The sequence below is a fragment of the Chelonia mydas genome, chromosome 15 (assembly GCF_015237465.2).
Source record: "Chelonia mydas isolate rCheMyd1 chromosome 15, rCheMyd1.pri.v2, whole genome shotgun sequence".
Taxonomy (NCBI): Eukaryota; Metazoa; Chordata; order Testudines; family Cheloniidae; genus Chelonia; species Chelonia mydas.
The window spans coordinates 16,496,051-16,522,188 of NC_057856.1; the positions used below are offsets into that span (position 1 = coordinate 16,496,051).

The 26,138-nt window shown below is 43.3% G+C and overlaps 1 protein-coding gene and 1 long non-coding RNA gene across 8 annotated transcripts in view; one reads left to right on the top strand and one right to left on the bottom strand.

Annotated features, from left to right (window-relative positions):
* Positions 1-13,126, bottom strand: part of GNB1L (G protein subunit beta 1 like) — a 57,260-nt gene extending 44,134 nt beyond the window's left edge. For 2 of the 7 annotated variants that reach the window (XM_043529849.1, XM_037878668.2), the window contains exon 1: positions 12,816-12,963. The gene's annotated coding sequence lies outside the window, so the exon portion shown is untranslated. The other 5 variants (XM_037878669.2, XM_037878666.2, XM_043529848.1 and 2 more) reach the window with 4 other exon arrangements.
* A 143-nt stretch (positions 13,127-13,269) lies between these two features.
* On the top strand, positions 13,270-26,052 carry LOC122463080. Its single transcript, XR_006286063.1, has 3 exons — positions 13,270-13,753; positions 23,622-23,739; positions 25,437-26,052. It is a non-coding gene; the product is annotated as an uncharacterized LOC122463080 (long non-coding RNA).
* Positions 26,053-26,138: the final 86 nt, after the last annotated feature.

The window sequence follows — 26,138 nt, forward strand, 5'->3', positions numbered from 1 at the left end:
TGGCTGGATTTCACTGGCTGGACTTCGGGTATTTTTAAATCCCTGGAGAGCTTGGTATGGAATGTATCTGTTCACTATTATTACCAGTCTCTAATAAATAGTGTTGATGACCCTCTGGAACCTAAATTGTAGCTATTCCTCATATACCCATTCAGCACTGGGCATTTTGGATTCAGTTTATATTCAGCACTTGGCTCTGAAAGAAAGTCCCAGGCATCCACAAGAGCTGTAATTTCAGGCAATCAAGAGGAATGTTAATGGCCTTACACCATCAGGAGCCTGATTCTGAGAGCTGCTGTGCACCCACAACTCCCGATGAAGTCAGTGGTTTCAAAGTTTCAGCACTTCTCAGAAACAGGTCCAATGTCAGATTTTTTCTTCAAGGACCCATTCACAGTCCATTGTGTTCAACAGCAGCTTTCTCACTGACTGCTAAAGGTGCACCCTCCACAGTTGTGGAAGAACTAAGAAGGGAACAAAGCAGATAAAGCATAAAAATCATCATAAAGGAGATCAGACAGAAGAAACATTACATTGCATTAAAGTAATTACCAGAAATTAGGACTTCTCTAAAATATTCGCAACAGGCTAGATTGAGACTCAGCCCTGTGTCAAGGCAGCAGGTAGCTACACCCACTGAAGGAGGAGGACCAGGAAGAAACTGACTTGGAGAGCCACACAATTCCTTCCCTGCTCCCTTCTTGTTTGGGAGGAGAGTAAGTTTGGGTGAAGCTTACTCACTCCTTACTCCTAGCCAGCACCTCAGGGCAGCACACAGAGGGGAGCCCATTTCCTGCCCCTCCCCCTTTCTCAGGGTGGTGGTGGTGGAAATATTAAGCATGCAGGCTTTATGGTCTGTCCTTTCCCACATACCTCCAAAGCATTCAAAAGCAGCCATGGCATGGGGTCAAGAGGGGAGATGGTGGAAGGGGACATAGGAGAGCACATTTACTTCCCACTACTCCCCTACACGGCTCTACTTGTCCAATGCTGGCATTAGCATGGCACAGAAGAAGAATGCTATTTAAGAAGAAGATACACTTCAAGTACCTAAGTACAATAACTCACATTTCATGGAAAAAGAAAAGGAGTATTTGTGGCACCTTAGAGACTAACAAATTTATTTGAGCATAAGCTTTCGTGAGCTACAGCTCACTTCATCGGATGCATTCATGGGTATGATAGAGATTTTCCTTACCTTTTTTAAATATAGGGTACATTTTAAATATTTAATTACATTTTGGAGCCATCTGGTTACACAGCATTTATGGTGTAAAAGATACCACAATTAAGTGTGTTTGTTTGTTATATAAATAGGGAGCAGTAAAATAGAGGTAGGTTTTACTCCTATTATATTGATGGAGAAACAGTCCAAGAGAGATGAAATGTCTTGTTAAGGGCTCAAAAGTAGCTATTTTAGAATAGGATTAGAACTCAGGAGTTCGTAAAACCCACTCCTGTGATTAGACGACTATACTGTGCCTGTCTCTCACAGAAATGTGTTCTTTTTTTAATTGTGGGAAGGCAGTACGTCTAGTGGTTAGAGGGGGAAATGGTAGCCAGGAGGAGATGAGTTTCTTTCCTAACTTGGCCACAGAGTTACTGTGTCCCCTCACTTATGACTAGTCAGGGAAACTGAGGTATAGTGAGGCACGAAAATATCAAAGATCTTGAAGACTGAAGAACTTATTTAATAATTATGAAGCATTTCAGTTCACCTTTAAATGAAATTTCATCTAACAAATGGGCTCCACATGGACACAGGTGTCTGCCTGCATGCATCTTATTGGAAGGTCAGGGCTCAGTTCATTAATGTTGTAAATCACCTTGACGATTATATTAAAAATCTTGCATTTCTATATTGGAAAAATGAGTTACAATACTTAACTCTTATTCATGAAAACCATCCAAAATGTAGGAAATTATATACAACCCTTCCTTTGGCAAACAATTTAAATAACTGATCTGTCATAGAAAAAAAGACAGATGATAAAACAGTTTAATTCTAATGGCTCAACTGTGGTGCTAAATCACAGTTCAGGATAGAAGGTAGCAAGGATGCACAATGGGCAGCAGCACACCATGGCCTACCTAAAGTAAGGGGGAATCAGATATTGCACCATCCAAGGACAGGGTGCAGTGAGCACCCTCCTAGAACAGGGTGGTTGTGCTAGTCAGTAAAGTGGAGCATGGCCCTGTCATCTCCTTCCCTATATGATGCAGCTAGTGTTGCTGCGGGAACTAGCTCTGAGCACAGCTTGCAATCTGTAAAGCTCAAATGCTGCCACTGAACCAGGCTCCTGTGTGAGTGCACAAGGGTGGGTGAGGAAGTTCCTTATATCCTCTCACCCCAACTTGTGCACCCCAGCAGGGATGGGCTGAACTATAACTCATTCTGAAAAATTTCTTACATTTGACAATAAACTAAAATATTCTGTAACCCACACCCCTCCTGGGTGTGCTGGTCTATCCCCTCTAGTGGCACCGAGACCACTTAGCCATTAATGAGTCTGCTCTACAGCCTTAGCTAGGGGGCAGTTGGCTTTTAGTTCATGCAGTAGAGGATCATGCACTAAGCTCCAGAGGTCCCCGGTTCGATGCCGCCTGCCAACGAGCGGGGTCTGTTGGTGTTACAATGTCACGCAACAAAAAGAAAAAAAATCCATTTTTATCCACCCCCACTGCTTTGATAAACCATTTGGTCTCTCATTTCATCTAAACAAGCCTGGGTGTGTGACAGTTTACGGAGCTGTTTGAGCACCCAGTGAAGTGTACATGGTTTCTCAACCACTGGGAACTAAAAAGCAAAAACAAGTATGTCAAGCAGCACACTTCCAAGCTGGAATGGCGGCCACTTCTATGGTTAACACCAACAATCACAAATAATTAAAAAAAGGACTTTCATTAGCTTCACTTGTAGGGAGGGAGTGGGAGGAATGATGTGTCAAACTGCAGTCAAGGAAGTACATATGCCAACTGGAAAAACTGACTATAAACAGCTTTCTTACATAAACACAGAAGGAAGTAACCAACACCCTCAATTGTTCAGTAAGGAGTGAGGGGGTCCGTAAATGCAACTAGAAAAAACAAACAAAACTGAAACAATTCCCGAATGTTCCTTCTGCTCATAATTATCCCCATAGTCATCGTTCTAATTCAACAAGGTGAAACTGCCAACAGGTGTTAGAATTTGAGGCACAAACGATAAAATTTAAAGACAAACGAAGTGCAAGAAGTCAAAATGGGCTAATCATAAAAATGAACAAATTTATGAGCATGATGGACTAAATTCTAGTGGGCTAGGGACATAAATGAGTGTCAGGAATATTGAGAAGGAAGCAGTGGGAGAACACTATGGAAGCTGGCTGAACTGGAGAGACTGCTATGTGGGCCCGTTGCAATTTCCATTGTGGATTATCTAAATGGGGAATAGTCATGGTTTACAGTGGTTACATGCACACGCAGCCACCCAGACCAAATAACAGTCCCTGCTCACAGGTCTCTTAGCAGAAATAAAATCTTCAATGGAGCTACATCCAAAGGAGTGGTCAAAAAAGAATTAGAAAAGTTCATGGAAGATAGGGCCATCAATGGCTATTAGCCAAGATGGTCAGGGATGAATCTCGTGCTCTGGGTGTCTGTAAACGTCTGACTGCCAGAAGCTGGGACTGGATGACAGGACATGGATCACTTGATAATTGTCCCGTTCTGTTCATTCCCTCTGAAGTATCTGGCACCAGCCACTGTGGGAAGACAGGATACTGGGCTAGATGGATCATTGGTCTGACCCAGTATGGCCATTCTTAAATTCTTATGGACTCAAGCAGACCTAATGTGATGCTACAAAACTATCCATACCATTTAGCCCGCATCAGGCATATTTTGGCTCATTATGTTTTTAAAAAGTCACAATCTTCTAGTTATGGGTCTGGAACTTATTAGCTGTTAATCGAAAAACAGTAGGGCAATATATCAGTATAAGCATATTCTGCCAACCCCTGATAATTAAAGAATCATTCCCTGCCCATCCACCCACTTATGTAACAGATCGTAAAACTGACAGATAGTCCTGTAGGAGTCAGGATTTCTAATGTATTGGTAGCAGCAAGGTTATGTTACTCTTATGGTTTCTTATCAGGGTTTTAAATTTCATTTGCTTTCTGCATCTACCTTCTAAATCCCTGACCAATCTGAAACGGAGAAGATGTCAATCAGCATAAAGAAACGGTAGACACAAAAATGTGTCAAACTGGTTTTGAATTTTTTAAAATAATAATTAAAAGCACACAGTGCTAAGTGCTCACACCACACCGGCTTCCTATTTGGGACAAAGCTGCATCACTCTTCATCCCACTTCTCAGTCACGCCAAAAAGTTACCTTTGCTTTCCCAAAGACAACAGTGACTCATTGTAAACAACTTGTCAGTTTGTGCACTCAGATGGCTGTGGTGGCAGTTAAGAGCAGAGACACAGGTATGTCCCTTGACACTATACGTGTACTATTGGATAGAAAAAGTGAGGAGTTTCTTTGGTATATATTCTAAAATATAGAAAATAAAATGTTTAAGAGCTATGTGCAGAGGCAACTTTGTGATAAATCCGCCTGTCTTCCATTTTAAATTCAAGCTCATCTCTGTCTAGAAGGTTCTACATAGCTCTGTCCCAGCTAAAGTCTCACTTCTAGCTACACCTATTCTCCCACTTATACCCATGGTCAGCCAATTCAGCTCACCTTGTTGCTCCCCTGCTCTCCCATGTCCATGCCTTTTTTCATGCTGCACACTACACCTGACACACACTCACTCACTCTGTAAAGCACACAGCCACACTCTCCCACTGCAAGTCCTCCCTCACAATGTAGTTCTTTTGGTCAACCTACGATCACTGGCCTTCACCCTGCTTTCACTCTGGACACTACCCCACATGTTAATAAGTTAAAATGCATATATAACAACAAGCATACCTCACAATCTTTCCCTGATCTAATTCATGCATTCCCTTACCCCCCTCCTTTCTTTGTCATCCATCCTTGCTATATTGTCTAGTCCAGCACTCTATTCTCCCACCTCTACTCACGCTGTATAGTACTTTATTCCACAAATAATCCCACTGATTTCAGATCCCATTGATCTATGATGCAGAATAAAAAATAATGTTCACAGAACTGATGTGTTTGCATAATTCCTCTTTCCCCACCTCTCACATGGTCAAATCTTCTGCTTTTCAAATTCCATTTTTGATGATGGAAACTTGCATATAAAGGAGAGGCAGGTAGAACTTTTTGACTAACTGGACCAGTTGAGCTATGTTTCTGTGTATGTGCTACAGTATCTTTTCTGCAGCACACCTACTAACCAGACAGGACACTGAGCAAGTGATAGTTTTGACAGCCAGAAGCTAATCAAGTGACAAATTATCAGGTTTCAACAAATAATAAAGTGGAATCCAGCTGTGAATTTGTTGGATGAAAATCCCAGCATCTCCCATATTATCTCATGCACATTTCAATTTATGGGAAGAAAACAGAGTAAAGGGATTTTCTCCACCCCTTCTCATGCGGGCCATAAAATAGATTTATTACCTATGTTATATTCTGTGTTTTCTCCTGAGGAAAAAGTATGGGAAGTGGTGGAACAAGTTTTTGTTGTGGTTGTTGTTATTTTTAAAACAACCAGGATTTGCTTTATGATGAACACAAAGCCAAATTTTGAACCCTGTTCATATCATAAGACCCTCCTATTTAATACTTTAGTCCAGGTTTCTCAGTCTTTTTGATACCAGGGACTGGCTTGCTGCCTTCCTAAACTGTATCAAGGAGATCTCAGGGACCGGCGCTGGTCCACGGCCCAGTTGTTGTGAAACACTGAACTAGTCACACTTTCTACCTTCTTAAATCTTGTAGCACTGCCTTTACATCTCAGTGGGGAAATCTACAACTGCTCCAGCTGCCTGAATGTGCAAAGTCTTTCCTGAGATTCCTATCTGGTACATTTTTAGAGGAGAATTCAGCCCCCGCCCCATAATATCAAAGGTCTTTGGTTCCTATTGAAAAATTTTGGACTAACTCTCATACTGAGAGCATTGGTCTACATTCCTCCTCAGCTAATTCCGGTTCAGCTTCACCTCCCTACCACACTAAGTGACATGCTTACAGCACAGGTTGTCTCGCAACCGAGCGATAACAGAGTTCATTCCTGCAGTGTAGATGAGACTGAATCATGTTTTAACTATGTTTCTGAACCCTGCTACAGCCTGGACTTTTGCTCAGTTTGGGAACACAGTTAATATGTCCCGTCTACACTGCAATACACGTTTTTAATCATGCCAAGAACTACCTTTTTGTTACTGGGTCCCCTTACTCAGTAGGATTTGCAGTGTACATAGAACCTAAATGTCCAATTTTTACAATGTGGTTAATCTAGCAACTGCAATTTAATGGGTCATATTTTCTCCAGAAGGCAGACCTGTACTAGCTTCACAACTGTCAAAGACCCAGCTCTTTGGAAGAATTCCTTTATACATTAATGCTTTACAGCAAGTCATATATAACTACCACCCAGTTAACTTAAGCAATACTGAATAGAGTCACCATAAGAAGCACATAATCAAAATGCATCATAACAGGACTTCCCAACAGGGCTTTTTGTGAAGAAAATAGTGGGGGTTTTTTCCAGGAGGAAAAAAGGGGGATTTTATTCACGTTTTGAACTGTTATGTCTGAAGTACTTACATGAACATAACATATTTGGAAGTTTTTTGATACTAGAAATATTAGATTTTGAGATCATTTGGGATGACCTCATTCATGGCTTTCACACATGTAAGTAATACAGCTATGAGAAACTCAAATTAGTAAATCTTTTCTACCATACCATCACTTGCATGCTACTTCAAAGTATGTGTGTATATAAAAATTAAATATACATACTCATTCACACCACCACCATTTGAAAATAGGTTTGTTTGTTTAGCATTGTAATAACACAATTGATTCTGATTTCAGAAGTGGAACAAAGCATTAAATGAGCTATAGCACAGTGGCAATCTAGAGTGGTTACATGGTATACAACAAAAGCGTCAAGAGTCCACTTTTTGTCACATTCCAGCGTGCAAATACTACACTCAAAGGAAGTTTTTCTTCAGCTCTCATCTGTGGCAAAAATTGAACAGTTTTTTCATGGATTTATTTTATTCTGATTGTTTTGTGATCACTTTTACTGCTCCATAGAGACCAATAATTTTGAAATTGCTCAGCAATTACAGTGGTTTTTGAGCAACTGCAATTTTAAACTCTTCGTTTGTAATACCAAATGCATTTTAATGGGTCAAACTTTAATATTTAAAAAATGATCCATAAATCCACCTACATACATTTTTTGACCCAGAATGCTATTACTGCCATTTAACTTAAACTACCTTTTCTCTTTTAACATACACACGTTTTACTTAGGTTCAAAGTTGTGCAAATTGCAACATGACAGCATTAATAACTCAAAAGCAAAAAGTTCAAGCTTTGATTCGTCAGCATTAAAGTTTCCTTTAACACTGGAAAAATACATGCATCTTGGAAAAAGGGAATTGTGAGTATTGTTTTCATTGGCTTTTGTGAAGAAACTAGTTACAACTGACTGGTTCACAGTTCTTACTATTCCAGGGGAACTGTGTGTTTTTATGGCTGGGCTTATGGAGAATTAATATTCAAGTTAAAATATAAAAGGCATGCGAACACAAGACATGTTCTAGCCAGATATACTGCATGGTACAAAACAGGAAAATTGTTGGCTAGGAATGTAAGAACCCATAAAGGACATTGGTGAAGGGTTGGGCTGCAAAAGGTAATCTGTAATACTTTAAAATGCAATTATGGTCAGGGAAGTCATAATGAGTCAAAAATGACATCATCTTCTTCAGCGTGTTAGCTCCCAATGCATATTAAGACTTCAGTCTGCTGATTTTAATGACAAAAACCAGTTTTTATTCCTATTAGCACTGCAGAGCCATGGAAGATTGGGAGCTAGTTTCTATTTTGTTGCATGCATCAACACCATTAACAGTTCTGACTGCAGAATCTTTATCACTGACGTCGACAAACAAGCCAGAAGGAGCCCAGATTTTGTTTCCAAAATTATTTTGGTTATGAAAAAACATTTCCTTGTAAACTGAGCTAATTTCATTAGGATTCATTAATAGACAATACAAGTACTACAAGACATCATTTTCAATAATTACAATTAAAAATTCTTGCAAAGAGTGTCCTTTTCAGTCTAAATAACTTAGGCCCATATACTTCCCCTGGTGTGCAGTACAGGTGAGAAAAAACCAGGGTAGACCCATTCAGAGAGGGCAAGCAACTAAGTAAGATGTGTGGGATCCGTGAAAGTATTCAGACACCTAAACCCCAGACTCAGGCACCCAAGCCCCTGTGTTAGGCACCTAAATCCCAGTTGTAGCTTTGCTGCAAGCCACAAAACTCTCACCAAACCTCTAGACGCCTCCCAGGTCAGTGCCCTAACGACAGGTCTATAGAATCATTCTCTCTGAACCAATGACTATTCAACTGTGAATAAAAACTTAAATAGCGCATCCACCTGGAAGGGAGGAAACCCCTCGTCTAGTCCCCCTGCTCCATCAACTATCATTATTTATCCACAGTGGACCAGCTTCAACAGGAGAGATTCTGGAAATTATAAGATATGCCCCTCCACCTCCGGCTGTCTTGTGGGGAGTGAGATAGGTGCCTAACTCATTTCTGCAACAAACACCTTAGGCGCCTAAACTGCCTGATTCCAGGCAGTAGGTGGCCGTTTGTGCATCACTAAGCAGAGCTAAGCTTCTATCTCCAAGAGAGGGGAGGGGCTTAGCCAATAAGAGGTGCTAAGGAGAGGGGGGTGTGCTATCTTAGGTGGCTCCCCACCTAGTGGGCTTGCTTCTGAGGATCCCATTCTTGCTCCTCTCCCCATTCATTGCATTGGGAGCCTAGGTGCCTAACTCGGCCTTGCAGATCACAGTGTTGCTCCTGTTGAATTTTCTAGGGACCTAAAAGTTAGGGTGCCATGATGCTCACCATTGCAACACCTAAGTCCCTTTGTGAATCCTTCTTAGTTACATTGCTCCCTCTGACTGAATTCATGGAAGAAGTTAGTAGCGTTGGGATTGGGGGAGGGGAAAGGAGTAGAGGTGAGACAGGAACAAGCTGAGGTAGAAAGCCTGTTCCTCCAATACTGCAGGCCGCTCTTCAAGAAATCTTGTAAAGAGGGAATTCTGTCTGAGAATATAGGGCAACAGAGGCTGGGATCGCTTTTGGGCCATACATCCTGCCCATTTTTCACCCTGCTAATCCCATGAATGAGAGCATGGGAAGGAGAATATGCAGATTCAGCGGTCCCTGTGGAATTACAGAGTTTAAACTTTTGTACACAAGGGGATAATACAGGCTATTTTTAATGAAATAAAAATATCACCTATTCTCATTGTAACAAGTAAAGATACAAAAAAAAGAACGCAAATTTCAGATATGGGCAACTAAATATCAAATCTAAATTCTGCATCTGTGTGCTCAAATAGATAGGCAGGCCCATGAAATGACATTTACATTTCTACGTGATAATCTAAATGCTCATGCATCGTGTAGCCATATGTAGACTGGGCTTCACCTACTTTATGCATGATCTTGTAGCATATTGCTCAGTTGCTGTAGAATCAGGCAGCCAGTAGAGGGAGCAAAAGTAAATAAAAGCATATTGTCAAAACTGTGACAATATCAATGAGGCTCCTAATGAGGAAGTACAGCAAAGTCATTACAGAAAAGCAGATGAGGAGAAACATTCTTTACCAAATGGAAGATGACAAATCTAGCAAGAAAGAGTATTTTCCAGCTTCTGAGAGGGATTAGTAACAGGTAGTAAAAGTCTCTGGGTTAAATTCAATCCTGGTGTAACTAGGGGCAATTCCACTGACCTCAGTGGAGTTCTGCCTGGGCTAAATTTGATACTAAAAAGCTATAATGTACCAAATATAATAATACTTTTTATGTTTGTAAAATGCTTTTCATTTGAAGAGCTCTAAATACTTTATAAATTAGTACTGTATTACTATTACAATTTTCCAGGTGGGGAAACTGAGGCTTATAGAAGTTAAATTACATGCCCAAGGTCACAAAGTAAATTAGTAGCAGAGTTGGGTACAAACCCAAGAGATTACATTCCCTGTCCCACCTTGCTACAGCCAGTAGACCACACTCTTCCTCAAGCTGCAATGTCCCTTAATGGCTAGGAAAATCCTCCTAGGTCATCAGCCTTACTCTTTAAAAAACCTGACAAAATACTCATTCTTGTTCGTCATAAAATAAATGCACAGAGATTACATTTCTGTTTGGTATTTGTGGCTCACGGATATTAAAAAGCTGAGGTGATATATTCTAAACTCAAGGCAAAAGGCATTAGCATCACCAATGCCAGCTGCTAGAAGAAAGAAATCATTAAACAGAGGCTCTCCAAAGATGCTCTTTCCTCCAAATACCTGCAACAACATTTTGGAGGAATATTTCAGAGCAACAGTTTAACTGTAATTACAAAGACCTGGACGGTAATCAAAACATTATTTTACTCTAGTATTGTCGTTATGTAGGACAAAGATACTAGGCCCCTCACAAACATTTGTCCTGTGAAGTATTTCCCCATCTCCAGTTACTCTTCCTCTAGTTCAAAACTCCGGGCATTTCTGTCAATATTATTAACTAAATGAGAATATGAAACAAATTAAATGTGACCACCTGTAGGGATACATTAAGGCAGGATCTAAACCACACAGTCAGAGAGAGGGATCCTAGAGGGAACACAGTCAAAGATGGAGTAGCAGACAGTGCCCCAGTGTCCATCTCACTGCTGCCAGCTTGTTGTCTCTTATGGAAGGAAGCTCAGAGGCTCCAGATTAGGAAAAAAACTAGAATCCATCCACAGGGAGATAGGAGTGGGAGGGAAAATCCATGATATTATCTGAGGAGGTGATGTGAGGCATGGTTCTTAAATATTGATGAGTCCTGATTTCATTTAGCTTTGAATTAATCTCTGATGGTATAACTGTGCAACAAGTTAATGTTATTTAATATTTGTATTGCAGTAGTGTCCAAAGGCCCCACTGTGCATCAGGACCCCTTTGTGCAAAGCATTAGGTGCCATGCAAAGACCCTGACCCTGCTCCAAAGGGCTTATATATTAAACATATGTACAGTCAATGTGTTGCCTTGAGGCAGGGCTGCTAGACAGGAAGCCCCATAGGTTTCATTCCTGGCTCTTCCATTGACTAGCTGTGTGACTTTCCACAAGTTGAAAAAGAAAAGGAGTACTTGTGGCACCTTAGAGACTTAGAGCTACAGCTCACTTCATCGGATGCATATGCTGTAGCTCATGAAAGCTTACGCTCAAATAAATTGGTTAGTCTCTAAGGTGCCACAAGCACTCCTTTTCTTTTTGGGAATACAGACTAACACGGCTGTTACTCTGAAACCTTTCCACAAGTTGCTTCACCTCTCAGTGCCTCAGTCTTCCCATTTGTAAATTGGAGATAACAATTTCACAGGGGTATTCTGACAATTAAATTAGGTCATGCCTGAAAAGCAACCACCGTATATTGATTCACCAGTAATAGTGACACAGGACCCTTCAACCCCTCTCCCAGCACAGAGGTCGCCCAAGTGGCGGCATCGCACAGTCCCTCTTCCCCTCAGAAGTGATAGCAACCCAGCACCCCCATATATCGCATAGGGGTCCCCCCACCAGCAACATGGATCCACTCAACACTACCCCTGACAGCAACGGAGACCTCTCACCCCCACGGAGCCCCCCTCATAGCGATAGCGACAGGGACCCCTCACCCCCCACGGAGCCCCCACCATAGCGACACAGATCCCTCGCCACCACCCCACAGCGACACGGACCCCTCACCCCCCACAGAGCCCCCACCATAGCGACATGGACCCCTCGCCCCACCCCACAGCGAGACGGACCCCTCGCCCCCACGCAACCCCCACCCCACAGCGAGACGGACCCCTCGCCCCCACGGACTCCCCCCCACAGCGACACGGACCCCTCGCCCCCACGGAACCCCCACCCCACAGCGACACGGACCCCTCGCCCCCACGGAGCCTCCACCCCACAGCGACACGGACCCCTCGCCCCCACGGAGCCTCCACCCCACAGCGACACGGACCCCACAGCGACACGGACCCCTCGCCCCCACCCCACAGCGACACGGACCCCTCGCCCCCACGGAGCCTCCACCCCACAGCGACACAGACCCCTCGCCCCCACGGAGCCTCCACCCCACAGCGACACGGACCCCTCGCCCCCACGGAGCCCCCACCATAGCGACACGGACCCCTCGCCCCCACGCAACCCCCACCCCACAGCGAGACGGACCCCTCGCCCCCACGCAACCCCCACCCCACAGCGACACGGACCCCTCGCCCCCACGGACTCCCCCCCACAGCGACACGGACCCCTCGCCCCCACGGACTCCCCCCCACAGCGACACGGACCCCTCGCCCCCACGGACTCCCCCCCACGAGGACACGGACCCCTCGTCCCCACGGAGCCTCCACCCCACAGCGACACGGACCCCTCGCCCCCACGGACCCCCCCCCCCACAGCGACACGGACCCCTCGTCCCCACGGAGCCCCCCCCACAGCGACACGGACCCCTCATCCCCAGGGAACCCCCACCCCACAGCGACACGGACCCCTCGTCCCCACGGACCTCTCGCCCCCAGAGCCACACGGTGGTAACGTGGATCCCTCCCGCCCCGTGGTAGCACTGACCCGGCTCCCCAGGTGCTCCCGGGCCCAAAGGTAACGGACACACAGAGGCTCTTCACCAGGCTGCCCGCGGGAGGGGGACGCGGCATCCCTCCGCTGCCTGGGGGGACTAGGGAAAGGGAAGGGAGGAGAACGAAATGGATCGGTCACGCGGCGCTCTACTACCTACACCTAAAGATTCATTGGGGGACCAGACAGAGGCAGCAGAGCGTCGAGCCCCATGATAGGCAATCACGTGACGCGCTAGACCCCCTCCTCGCCAAGACTGAGATCGCCTCTCTCTTGGGGAGAGCGGCGGGCATGCGCCGTGTGGCCTGTGTGACGGGCCAGGTGGCGCGAGCGGGAGAGGGTGGCGGGGACGTGGGGCCCTCCTGTGAGGGAGCCCGGATGATTACACCGAGCAGCCCGAGCGTCTCCTAGGCTCGCTGCCGGCCCAGGGCTGCACAGACGGAGCCCGGCCCTGGTGCTTCCGGGGGGTGCCGGGCAGGCTCCGCCCCCTGCAGCAGTATGGGGCGGGGGATGTGGTACTTTCTGCAGCAGCAGCCGCCTTGGGTTATGGCACTTTGGGGCGCCCTTGGCCCGTTAGTTTTTGTCAAGGGCCAAATTTCTTGGTCAAGGTCCAGACTCCTGAGAAAATAATAATAAAAAAATAAAAATAATAAAAGTAAATAAGGTAAATGAAGATCTGGCAGTCTGGGTTGGACCCCGGGGTCTCCCTCTTGACTACCCCTGCTTTGGGGTACACATAAGTTATGTCCGTGACATTTACAACAATCAGAAGGGGGCCCTGGGGGGAGAAAGAGATTCCTTGTTTCTCCAGCAACCTGACACCCTAATTTTACCTCTTACAGTTTACAGCCTGATGTATGGACCATCATCTCATACCCCCGGCAAGGCTATTTTAAAATCCACTTTCTAACACATGGCTGTGAGGGCTGAAGGTAAATAAAACTGCTTAAAATCCAGTGGGGAATTACCCATTATCACGTTGCAAGAGGAAAGCTTGATTTTTTTCCCCTTTCCGTAGAAATAAAGACATGAGCTCCTGCCAAAGATACCAGAATAAAACAAACAGTCACAGGGATGAATCCATTATTAGTTGGCAGTATCATTTGCGGATAGTGTAGTTGGGTGGGAAAAGCTTTGTTTTGTGATCCTCTGTGTTGTTTCCTTTTACAAACCAAATTCACTCCAACATCTAAAGTAAATAAACTAACAGTTTGAGAACAATAAGGTTATCCTATGCCAAGGTGAGGAAATAAGGGCTGTGTGCAGCTGCTTGGTGCTTCTGCACAAAGCAGGCTGTCCAAGGTTTCTCAAAATTGTCTAGTGATTTTGGGATGACCCATCTGAAAGACCCAAAACAGACCCAGTGTTTCAGAAAGAGCTGAGCACCTGCCTTCTGAAAATTAGGCTTCTTTAAGGTGTCTCACCCCTAACCCTAAATCACTTTTAAAAATCTTGGCTACAGTCTTTCCAGGTCTGATTTTTCAAACCAGCTTCCCAATTTGGAGTTTGCACATAATTTTGTGGGCAGTCAGCTTTCAAAATCTGTGTATTTACCTTTTAATCAGTCACTGATGGCTCAAAATACACAAGCAACCACTATACTCAGGGTAGTTTTCTAGAGCTATATCTCTTATGGCCAAGAATTATAAAATAAATAATACTTAGCACTCATATAGTGCTTTGCTGACAGTCATCCCTTTAAATACATCATCCCTGTAAATAGTAGAATCACAATTTTACAAAGAGAAGAACTGAGGCAAAAGAAGTGAAGTGGCTTGCCCTAAACTGAAGGAATCACTATCAAAGAGAGAATTAGAACTCTGGATTAGCTGGCTCCTTTTCATGGACTCAGGATAATAAGACCACACAGGAGGTCAAGGTCTCAGAAAGCTTGATTGAGAGGTCATTTTGAAAGTACTTCCATCACAGTGATGGGCACAATAGAAAGCCCTGAAGGAGATAGAATTCAGAGTACTGTACGCTCTATTAAAGGCACATTGCCAAAGTTATTAGACCAAGAATTAACCTACCAGACAGACATCTTCATAAATGTTTTCATAAATCTGCAACTATTCTCTTCTAAAGGTCTGTCTAGTAGAGGCATTGTTAAAGGTTCTGTGTGTTCTGTTAATTCTGAAGTGTCCACATGCAGATATTTTATTCTTTAAGTCCTTGCTGATCCCTGGCCACAACACTGACTGGTTGGCCAGTTCACAGCATTTAGTTAATCCTTGATGTCCTTCATGGGTGAGGTTTAGGATTTCTCCTCTCATTTCATTTGGAATTATGATGCAATTGCCGGTAATCATGAGTCCATTCGACTCAATTGTCTACACACCGCAGAGTAGTCTCTTGTCTCTTCCTTAGTGTCCTTTAGATACATTGGCCAGCTGCCTTCCTGAAGTTGCATGTCTGTCAAGGTTTTTTTTTGTTGCTGGTGTAGTCTCTCATATTTAGCAATTGGGTTAAATTACATTAACCTTAGCAATAGACTTTGGCATCCCAGTGGTGTTTGATCCAGGTCTCTTCTGTTGATGCGGGTTACTAGCGATTTCTGGTCTGTTATCAGCGTAAATGAAGCCAGTTCACGCAAAGATCTGAAAAAGTTCTCACATGCCCATAAGCTTGCTTGGCACTCCTTTTTAATCTGTGAATATCATTTTTCTGCTTCTATGGGTGCACGAGAGCAAAATGCAACTGGCTTCCACTCAGAGCCATGTTGTTGCAACAATACACAACCTAGGCCATAGCTGCTTTACCCTGTACTGACCATTGTGGGTTTATTCTTAATTTGGCCCTCAGAGCCAAGATGTGCTGGGCTTTAACAGTTCATTCAGTGTACAAAGGTCTTGTAGAAGTCAACCAAGGTAATTTACAATCCCCAATATATATCTTGGTTCTGGTACATTAGTTGGTGCATTCAGTTCTCTAATTGCTTTTACTTTCTTGCAGTTAAAGATGGAATCAATCCTATTTGTTGTCTGTCCCAAAAATTCAATTTGGGGTAGACAGAAAATGCATTTTTCCTTGTTTACTTTCAGTCCAGACTGACTGACTAGATTTAGGAATACCGTCCATGAAAACTACAACTTCATTTATGTTCATCAACAGTTCTGCCATCTTTCTTTGGAAAATTTCAGGTGCCTTAGTAATCCCAGAAAGTAATATTCAAAAGCAAAATGTCCCAAAGGATGTGATAAATGTAGTCAGTTTAGCACATTCTTTGGATAAAGGAATTTGGCAGAATTTACACAAGGCATCCAACTTGGAGAATAATATAGCTCCTTTCATAGAATCATAGAATATCAGGGTTGGAAGGGACCTCAGGAGGTCATCTAGTCCAACCCCCTGCTCAAAGCAGGACCAGTCCCCAATTAAATCATCCCAGCCAGGGCTTTGTCAAGCCTGACCTTAAAAACTTCTAAGGAAGGAGATTCCACCACCTCCCTACGTAACGCATTCCAGTGTTTCACCACCCTCCTAGTGAAAAAGTTTTTCCTAATATCCAACCTAAACCTCCCCCACTGCAACTTGAGACCATTACTCCTTGTCCTGTCCTCTTCTACCACTGAGAATAGTCTAGAACCATCCTCTCTGGAACCACCGCTCAGGTAGTTGAAAGCAGCTATCAAATCCTCCCTCATTCTTCTCTTCTGCAGACTAAACAATCCCAGTTCCCTCAGCCTCTCCTTATAAGTCATGTGTTCCAGACCCCTAATCATTTTTGTTGCCCTTCGCTGGACTCTCTCCAATTTATCCACATCCTTCTTGTAGTGTGGGGCCCAAAACTGGACACAGTACTCCAGATGAGGCCTCACCAGTGTCGAATAGAGGGGGACGATCACATCCCTCGATCTGCTCGCTATGCCCCTACTTATACATCCCAAAATGCCATTGGCCTTCTTGGCAACAAGGGCACACTGCTGACTCATATCCAGCTTCTCGTCCACTGTCACCCCTAGGTCCTTTTCCGCAGAACTGCTGCCTAGCCATTCGGTCCCTAGTCTGTAGCGGTGCATTGGGTTCTTCCGTCCTAAGTGCAGGACCCTGCACTTATGCTTATTGAACCTCATCAGATTTCTTTTGGCCCAATCCTCCAATTTGTCTAGGTCCCTCTGTATCCTATCCCTGCCCTCCAGCGTATCTACCACTCCTCCTAGTTTAGTATCATCCGCAAATTTGCTGAGAGTGCAATCCACACCATCCTCTAGATCATTTATGAAGATATTGAACAAAACCAGCCCTAGGACCGACCCCTGGGGCACTCCACTTGACACCGGCTGCCAACTAGACATGGAGCCATTGATCACCACCCATTGAGCCCGACAATCTAGCCAACTTTCTACCCACCTTATAGTGCATTCATCCAGCCCATACTTCTTTAACTTGCTGACAAGAATACTGTGGGAGACCGTGTCAAAAGCTTTGCTAAAGTCAAGAAACAATACATCCACTGCTTTCCCTTCATCCACAGAACCAGTAATCTCATCATAGAAGGCAATTAGAATAGTCAGGCATGACCTTCCCTTGGTGAATCCATGCTGACTGTTCCTGATCACTTTCCTCTCATGTAAGTGCTTCAGGATTGATTCTTTGAGGACCTGCTCCATGATTTTTCCGGGGACTGAGGTGAGGCTGACTGGCCTGTAGTTCCCAGGATCCTCCTTCTTCCCTTTTTTAAAGATTGGCACTACATTAGCCTTTTTCCAGTCATCTGGGACTTCCCCCGTTTGCCACGAGTTTTCAAAGATAATGGCCAATGGCTCTGCAATCACAGCCGCCAATTCCTTTAGCACTCTCGGCTGCAACTCGTCCGGCCCCATGGACTTGTGCACGTCCAGCTTTTCTAAATAGTCCCTAACCACCTCTTTCTCCACAGAGGGCTGGCCATCTACTCCCCATGCTGTGATGCCCAGCGCAGCAGTCTGGGAGCTGACCTTGTTAGTGAAGACAGAGGCAAAAAAAGCATTGAGTACATTAGCTTTTTCCACATCCTCTGTCACTAGGTTGCCTCCCTCATTCAGTAAGGGGCCTACACTTTTCTTGGCTTTCTTCTTGTTGCCGACATACCTGAAGAAACCCTTCTTGTTACTCTTGACATCTCTTGCTAGCTGCAGCTCCAGGTGCGATTTGGCCCTCCTGATTTCATTCCTACATGCCCGAGCAATATTTTTATACTCTTCCCTGGTCATATGTCCAACCTTCCACTTCTTGTAAGCTTCTTTTTTATGTTTAAGATCCGCTAGGATTTCACTGTTAAGCCAAGCTGGTCGGCTGACATATTTACTATTCTTTCGACTCATTGGGATGGTTTGTCCCTGTAACCTCAACAGGGATTCCTTGAAATACAGCCAGCTCTCCTGGACTCCTTTCCCCTTCATTTTAGTCCCCCAGGGGATCCTACCCATCCGTTCCCTGAGGGAGTCGAAGTCTGCTTTCCTGAAGTCCAGGGTCCGTATCCTGCTGCTTACCTTTCTTGCCTGTGTCAGGATCCTGAACTCAACCAATTCATGGTCACTGCCTCTCAAATTCCCATCCACTGTTGCTTCCCCCACTAATTCTTCCCGGTTTGTGAGAAGCAGGTCAAGAAAAGCTCCCCCCCTAGTTGGCTCCTCTAGCACTTGCACCAGGAAATTGTCCCCTACGCTTTCCAAAAACTTCCTGGATTGTCTATGCACCGCTGTATTGCTCTCCCAGCAAATATCAGGAAAATTAAAGTCACCCATGAGAACCAGGGCGTGCGATCTAGTAGCTTCTGCGAGTTGCCGGAAGAAAGCCTCATCCACCTCATCCCCCTGGTCCGGTGGTCTATAGCAGACTCCCACCACTACATCACTCTTGTTGCTCACACTTCTAAACTTAATCCAGAGACACTCAGGTTTTTCTGCAGTTTCGTACCAGAGCTCTGAGCAGTCATACTGCTCCCTTACATACAGTGCTACTCCCCCACCTTTTCTGCCCTGCCTGTCCTTCCTGAACAGTTTATAACCATCCATGACAGTACACCAGTCGTGTGAGTTATCCCACCAAGTCTCTGTTATTCCAATCATGTCATAATTCCTTGACATCACCAGGACCTCCAGTTCTCCCTGCTTGTTTCACTTTGGGGAGGAAGTCATCCAGTGTTGGGAGGATATATTTTTCTCTCACAACTGCTTCATTAAGTCTCTTAAGATCCACACAGATTTTTATTTTTCCATTTTTCTTTATAACTGGTATCATTGGCACATATCATGCTGTTGGCTCAGAGATTTTCTTGATTATGCCAATCCACTCCATTCTTTTTAACTTAGTTTCCACTTTATGACATAACGGGCTAGGAATCCTGTGAGTTGTATCTACAGTAAATGATTCAGCATTGTCTCTTAAGGTTATTCGTACTGGATCTCCTTTCAAAAATCCAGTATCACCTTCTGTTTGCAACTGTTGTTGCTTTTTTCCTTCTGTTTCTGTTCTTAGTTTACTCCTGACACCATGTCATGTACTTCTGTACCAGATATGGACTGGTCACAGAGCTTGCTTATACACTCCAGCTGTGTTCATCATAACATAAGATTCTTTAATTCTCTGCCAGGTATGGTGGAGATTCCTTTAAATAAGGAATTTTACAGTGTCACCTAGTGGTCAAACAGTGTAATACAGTTTAGCATTCCTTGATGAAGTAAGCTGTAGCTCACGAAAGCTTATGCTCAAATAAATTTGTTAGTTTCTAAGGTGCCACAAGTACTCCTTTTCTTTTTGCGAATACAGACTAACACGGCTGCTACTCTGAAACCTGTAGTTTACCAGGAACTCTGTCAGCTGATTGATTCACTCAGGGTTTCTTTGTAATTTTTGTTGCTTCTAAATAAAAGAGGTAATTTGCCTCCTATGTGAGGCTGCGACCCATCCTAATTTTTGTGAGATAATTTCATGTAGTCCTTTAATGGCAGGACCATTAAGCTAACTGTCACAAAACATTTCAGTCCAGCACAACTGCTATTAGACATTAATTTACCATCGTTGTCTTGCAGAACAAACTACTTAAAGTGACAAGTTGACTGGTGAGGCAGAGAGCAATTAGCACCAGTTTTGTTAAAACAGTAATTAATGAGCCGGTAGAAGAGCTCAACATATTGGGCAATAATTAAATGACCAGACTAGTAAATTGAAATTCTGCTGTTATAGCAGAAATACTGTATGTGGGACTGTAATTGAACTCTGGGTTTCTGGTGACATTCTGAGCTATACTCCCAAAACAGCTGTACTGGCAGTCTGAAGACAGTTCAGAACCCAAGCTAAGTCCATTGCTCTGTAGTTGACAGCTGTGGAGAAAGGCACACTACTCCCACCCTGGAAAGTGGGAGTGTCTCATATCACTCTCCAAATGCATTTAGGCTCGCTTGAGGATGGACATACTTCCAGCCTTCTCAGCCAGAGGGATGGTTGCTATGATGCAAGGCTCAGTGATGGGCAAAATGGGACAGATCCTCAGAGCTGCAACAAGGAATGAAAAGGGAAGAAACTCTGATTCATTTGTTTATGACACCAGATCACAGAGGTGAAAACACCACCCTTGTTTTATGTAACATTTCAGGGGTAGATGCTATAGTTCTGTTGAGGTTCAGCTGAGGATCTGCCCCATAATCTGTATTCTTATAATTATGCTTTGTATTTCAATGCAGTTTATCAAAGGATCTCAGCTTTGAAAGCTAGCACGACTGTCCTGACAGATAAACAATACTCTATCCTGGTTATAGAGGGGCAAACAAAGGCATAGAGGATGGGATCCACAGAGATACTTAGTCACCTAACTCTCAGGTTTTAGGCATCTAAGTCCCAGTTTTGGCTTCACTGAAATCCACAAAACTCTCACTGAACCCTGTAGGCATCTACATTCACTTGGCCCCTAAGTTTCTGCCTGTGCCTATGCACACTGCTGCTTCACTCTAGCCATCTAGGTGCTTGCCTCCCACCTAAACCCCAGAGCAATACACAAAGCAGGGAAAGACAGGTGTTTGGCCACCCAAGTCACATACAGGGCGCAATTTGATAGTATCTGAGTATGCCTACTGGATAGGGTCCCATTCTGCCAGAGGACAAGGTGCCCACCTTATAACTTTTATCCCAGTGATTAGAGCACTACTTTGGGATTTGGGAGGCCCAAGTTCGATTGCCCCACCTCTGTGCCAGAGCGGGGAAGAAGGGAGAGCCCTGTTCAAACCCTATCTCTCAGGAACATGTCCTAACAACTGAGCTATGGATATTCTGATGTGGCCTCCCACAATCTCTCCTGTTGAAACTGTTGCACTCTGGATAAATAATGACAAAGTGGCTACAGCAAGTAGCCTGGACCCTAGGTCTCCCACACGAGTGCCCTAACCACTGATCTACGGAGTCATTCTCTCCCTCCAGCCCAATGACTATTCCACTGTGGATAAATACTTAAATAGTCATTGGGCCAGAGGAGTAGGCTGGTAATTTTTTCTATTCTAATTGGGTGTGATAAGACCCTATCACTGTGGTATTCTGGTCCAGGAATCTTGAATCCTCAGTCCAACTACTACAGCACCCTCTAAACATATTTACATGATTAAGCAACCTCATGGACACTAGTGACCTTCTGTATTTCTCATTATGAACAATATGTTAAATAGAGACAATATCCTCAGCATTGTACAATGCACAAATAGGATTCATGTATTATTGTCTTAATTCATATCACTTTAGAAAAAAGAGACATAAAACTGCGATTTGTTGCTGTAAAATTTATGTATTATAAAACCAAATGGTCACTGTATCCTGAGGTTTTCCATTTGTTAAAAAAATAGTGCATTAGAATATGATGCAGTTAATATTCCTTACAGTCTCCTTGAAAATTAAGCATCCCCTTTCCCAGCACAAAGTTAATGAGTTGTGTGGCAAGACAAAGTGATTAGTGGGCCTCTTGAATGGAAGAATTCAATTAATTAAGCATGAAATAACACAAGCAAGCATTTATTGCCGTTGGATGCAATTTGTAAGTTAAAGTTCCATTACGTTACAAGTATTTACATGTTATTGATCATCAATAAGACACCCCAAAACTAGCTGGATTCAGAATTTTGAAAAACAATGCATACGTCATGGACAAAATTGTGCCTGTAATATTAATATTAAATGTTTACTGTGAGCAATGTTCAGTGTCTGAGGCGCCAGTCCTGCACTGGGTCCCATTCTGTGTGTTCCTGATATCAGGCTTTAATTTAGATTATCCATACACAGAAACCTGGATATACTTTGCACAGAAATATCTCCTCTAGTTTTTTAGCGATAAGACTTTAGTCAAATAAACCCTCCAATCTATTATCTTCAAAATAAACACTCTATTGTGGGTAGTCCCCAGCTTCTTAGGTAAAGCTTTAGGTTTCAAATCCAAAAGACACACTGTGTCCTTTTAATAATTTAATAGTGGAAAACCTTTATTTGCCCATGCCTGTGGTGTTATGGAGGTTTTCAAGGATTCTAGGTTTAGGTTTCGGGATTAGGTGAAACTAGAGTTCCTTAAACCTCTTTAGAGGTTTGGGATTAGGCCTACATCAGGCCTAATACAGCCTTTCTGTGCAAAGCTAAATTAAACAGTAAGAATAGTTGTTGCACACTGAGTCACAGGTGTTTGGCAGAATACCAGAAAACATAAAGGAACCACTGGAAGAATCATGAAGGCAAAGCCATAGAAACATGAGCATTAGATAAGTACTGGAGTATCACTTGCAAATGTGGGGTCTTTCAGAATGTGCTTCTAAGTGATTTAAAGGCTGGATATCATTTTTATGGGTGTCTCTAGCATGAATGTGAATAAATTGAAGATCTATTGTGCAAATGAATCAAGGGTTTTTATTTGGGTATCACATTTTGATAATTGCTGCCTGTTTTATAGCAAAAGTATATTAAAGTTTGTCAAGCAGCTGATATCACATAAATTGTACTCTTTCTCTGAAGCATGCACAGCCCTGACAGCATGTGCTAGTTCATAAGCAGAGGGGCACAACAGATTTATGCTTATGAGTACATCACCAGGTCTGATTCGGCAGTCAGAGACACTCGATTTATCAATGATAATGGATTAATTGGAGGAAAAAGTTTAGTAGTATAAGCGCTCGGGTTAATAAACCTAGACTCCCTGGCCTTGTCGATACTGAGGATTATCAGCAATTTGTGACTAACCACTAATCTTGTCTGCACTGGAAATATTTCTCACCATTGCCACCACCAGTTCAGCTCCACCACTGGCAATGTAAGTGCAGACGAGGCAGTCAGTCAGAGACTGAGATGAGTAGATTTCGCTGAGCTGAATAAGAGCAGCTCACTCGTCTCATAGCTATAGTTTCAGGCTGTCTCCAGACTCAGGCTGAAAGTACTACAGCAGTTTATGCTGTCTTCAGATTTCAGAGCTGAGGTTCAGCTGAGATTCAGGAGCATGATTCTGTGGATGTCCTATACCAGAACTGGTTCATTATAGGCAGTGAACTGAGACTACAGTGTCATTTCATAAAGGACATCTGTCCTTATATGGTAACCACTTTTAATCACTAACCAACTCAAATCAAAGGTGATAGATTGGTAAAACGATACAGAGCCCATGAGTCAGTCAGCTCCCCCCCGCTTCATTTTGAATGTATTTTTTTCCCCCAAACAAATTGGTGGTGAAAATAGTGATTCTCTGTCAACACAATTAGAAGTATGACCTAAAGTAGTGCTGCATTTCATAGCATTTCAATAGTGAAAGAGAGAGGCAAGTGATACGTGACAGTTTTGTTTTGTCATTCTATGATTGTACAGGTTCTCAGGAAAGGAGTTAAAGTAGTAAAAAAAGAGTTCCAAGAGGATACATGTGCTATCTTATTTTGACTACACTGGGCTGCAATTCAGCAAAGCATTTAAGCACATGGAATCAATGGTAAGTAAATAAGAGCGAAAAGATAAGCACTTGCTAAGTGCTGAATAGGGACAGGCTATTGAATTGGGGATTTAAATTGTTATACCCATTTAAATAATTTTTGCCAAGTTAAAAAAAGAAAACATGATGAGTGGGATGTACAAATTTATCTAATTTTCATTGTAAAAATGTCTATTATTCAGAAAAATCAGCTATCCCTCAAAATAATGCTTGCACATTTCCTAACTATTATTTGCAAGTTTTTGACAAATAATTCACTCAGATGCATCCCATATTTTATGTTTGGCCTCCAAACAAATGAATAAAGAGAAACAAAAGAGCAAGACTATTTTCCAAATAATACATCCTCTCAAATCAGAGGAAGATAAGAGGGAGGCAAATTGAAAAGATTTAACATAACCATATAAAATATTATTTATGGCATGGGAGCTGCCCCGGGCTTGACTTTTAGATGTAAGTTCTTCAAATAAGAGAATTTCCCCCCTCCTTCATGGGTGTGTAAGGAAGGACAGAGGGAAATATTATCAACTATCCAGTCAAGGCCATAATCTTAAAATAAATGAATAATGAAAATGAAAGTATTAGGAACCAAGGGAGGCTGAGTGGGAGTCCTGTTTCATACATGACTGCTCTACTCTTGAAAAGAAAAAAAAGTATATAAAATCACCTCAACCTTAAATTAGATGGTTATTTGAGCTTGAATAACAATCCTGTGTCAAATATGCAGCTGGTTCCACTGGAGTCTATGTTACAAAACCACAACATTCTGAGTCCTAATCTCAGTCAGATAAAACAATACTGGCTGGTTACTCTGAGTCAGCACTTTGAAAGCAACCTTTGAAAACAGCAACACAGTTAGGTCTCAGAGCTGCTGTTTATACAGCTTTAGAAAACGGGGCCCCACCTTTCTTTGTTGGAAACATGCTGTAACATTTAGAATTGGTTTTTCTGCGTGGTGGAAGGTCTCCCTGTCTAGTGTTAGCCAAGTCGATTGAAGTTGGTAGGGACTTGGGCTTTCCTCCCTCTCTCCCAACCGTGATTCAAAACAACAACAAAAAGTCTAGTCAGAAATCTGAAGTGTCCGCAGCATAAAAATTACATTAGCCCCTGGAGCTTGGTGAGATTCAAAATAAAGGGGAGGGGAAAAGGGAAAAAAACCCAGAAAATCCAAAGCAGAAATGAAGAATCCTTCAGCTCAAATTAAAGTGATAAGCAGGGGCGTCATTTGTGATGAGGTAAGGGGGACATTTGGTCCCCCACCCCAACTTTTCATACATTTATATACTCCATGTCTTCCACTCTTCCCTCTCTCCCACCCCCGGACTTTGCATGATATAATCACATGTAATGTTCTATATACTAACAACTCTAACCCCTTCCCCTCCCCGAATTTTTCAGAAATGTTACTCCCAATGATAAGTAACTCCCCTGTGGATTAATTCAAAAGTATTAAAGCCAACACAATGACATTGCCTTGCCTTCGGGATCTGAATCAGCTCCCTCTGACATGAGTGTAAACAGTTTAAAAACCCCACTGAAATCAATAGCATTGCACCGTTTTAATCGGTCCTTTGGTTTCGGAATGACCTTGCGTTGGTGGTGATCATGCACCTGTTTGCTTTTTGTGGCAGTAGGTGAAGACGGCAAGATAAACATTACGTTATGGTAAAAATGTTTTTGTTTTAATGTACTTTTAGGGGCTCCTCCATATTATTGGCAGCTCCCTGATGATCCCCTCACAGCCTTAGCCAAGTCCTGAAGTCATGGCTGCCATCTTTCAGATAGAGAAAGAGAAAGAGATGATGTTAGGTCCTTCACCGTCACGGTCCTCCAAGAGCTCCCCACAGTACCTCTGCAGCATTCCCCATCACCGAAGCACAATCCAATTGGGTTCTCCCTCACATCAGCGACCACAGATGTGATGTTTATTCATAAACATTAGAGATGGATCCAGGCTACAACTCCGAACCCCCTGTACCGGGTGAAGAAGACGATTGGAATCCAAACACCTATCTGGATCCACATTTTGCAAATGGCACCTCTTTTTATAAAAGGTGGAGCCAAAACACGATCAAAAAATCCTCAGACTTTTTAGGGGTTCAAGATCAGAGTCCAAGTGTGGAGGCTTTGTTCCATATTTAAAATACAGCTATACAGCCTTTGATTTTGTCATAGTTATATTTATTTCTCACCCCTGCAACAGGGGTAGGTGAGTGGCAATGGATACTCTATTTCTGATTCAAACACAACAGTCTAAAGGCTTAGTGGACACATACTCTGTACCCAGCAGCAGCATGTCTTGGGGTTTAACATTAGGAGGAAATCAAGACCTCAGCCCCACCTCCTGAGTTTAATCTTTTAAAGACTGATCCCATGCTCACAGCTGGAGCTTATGTGAG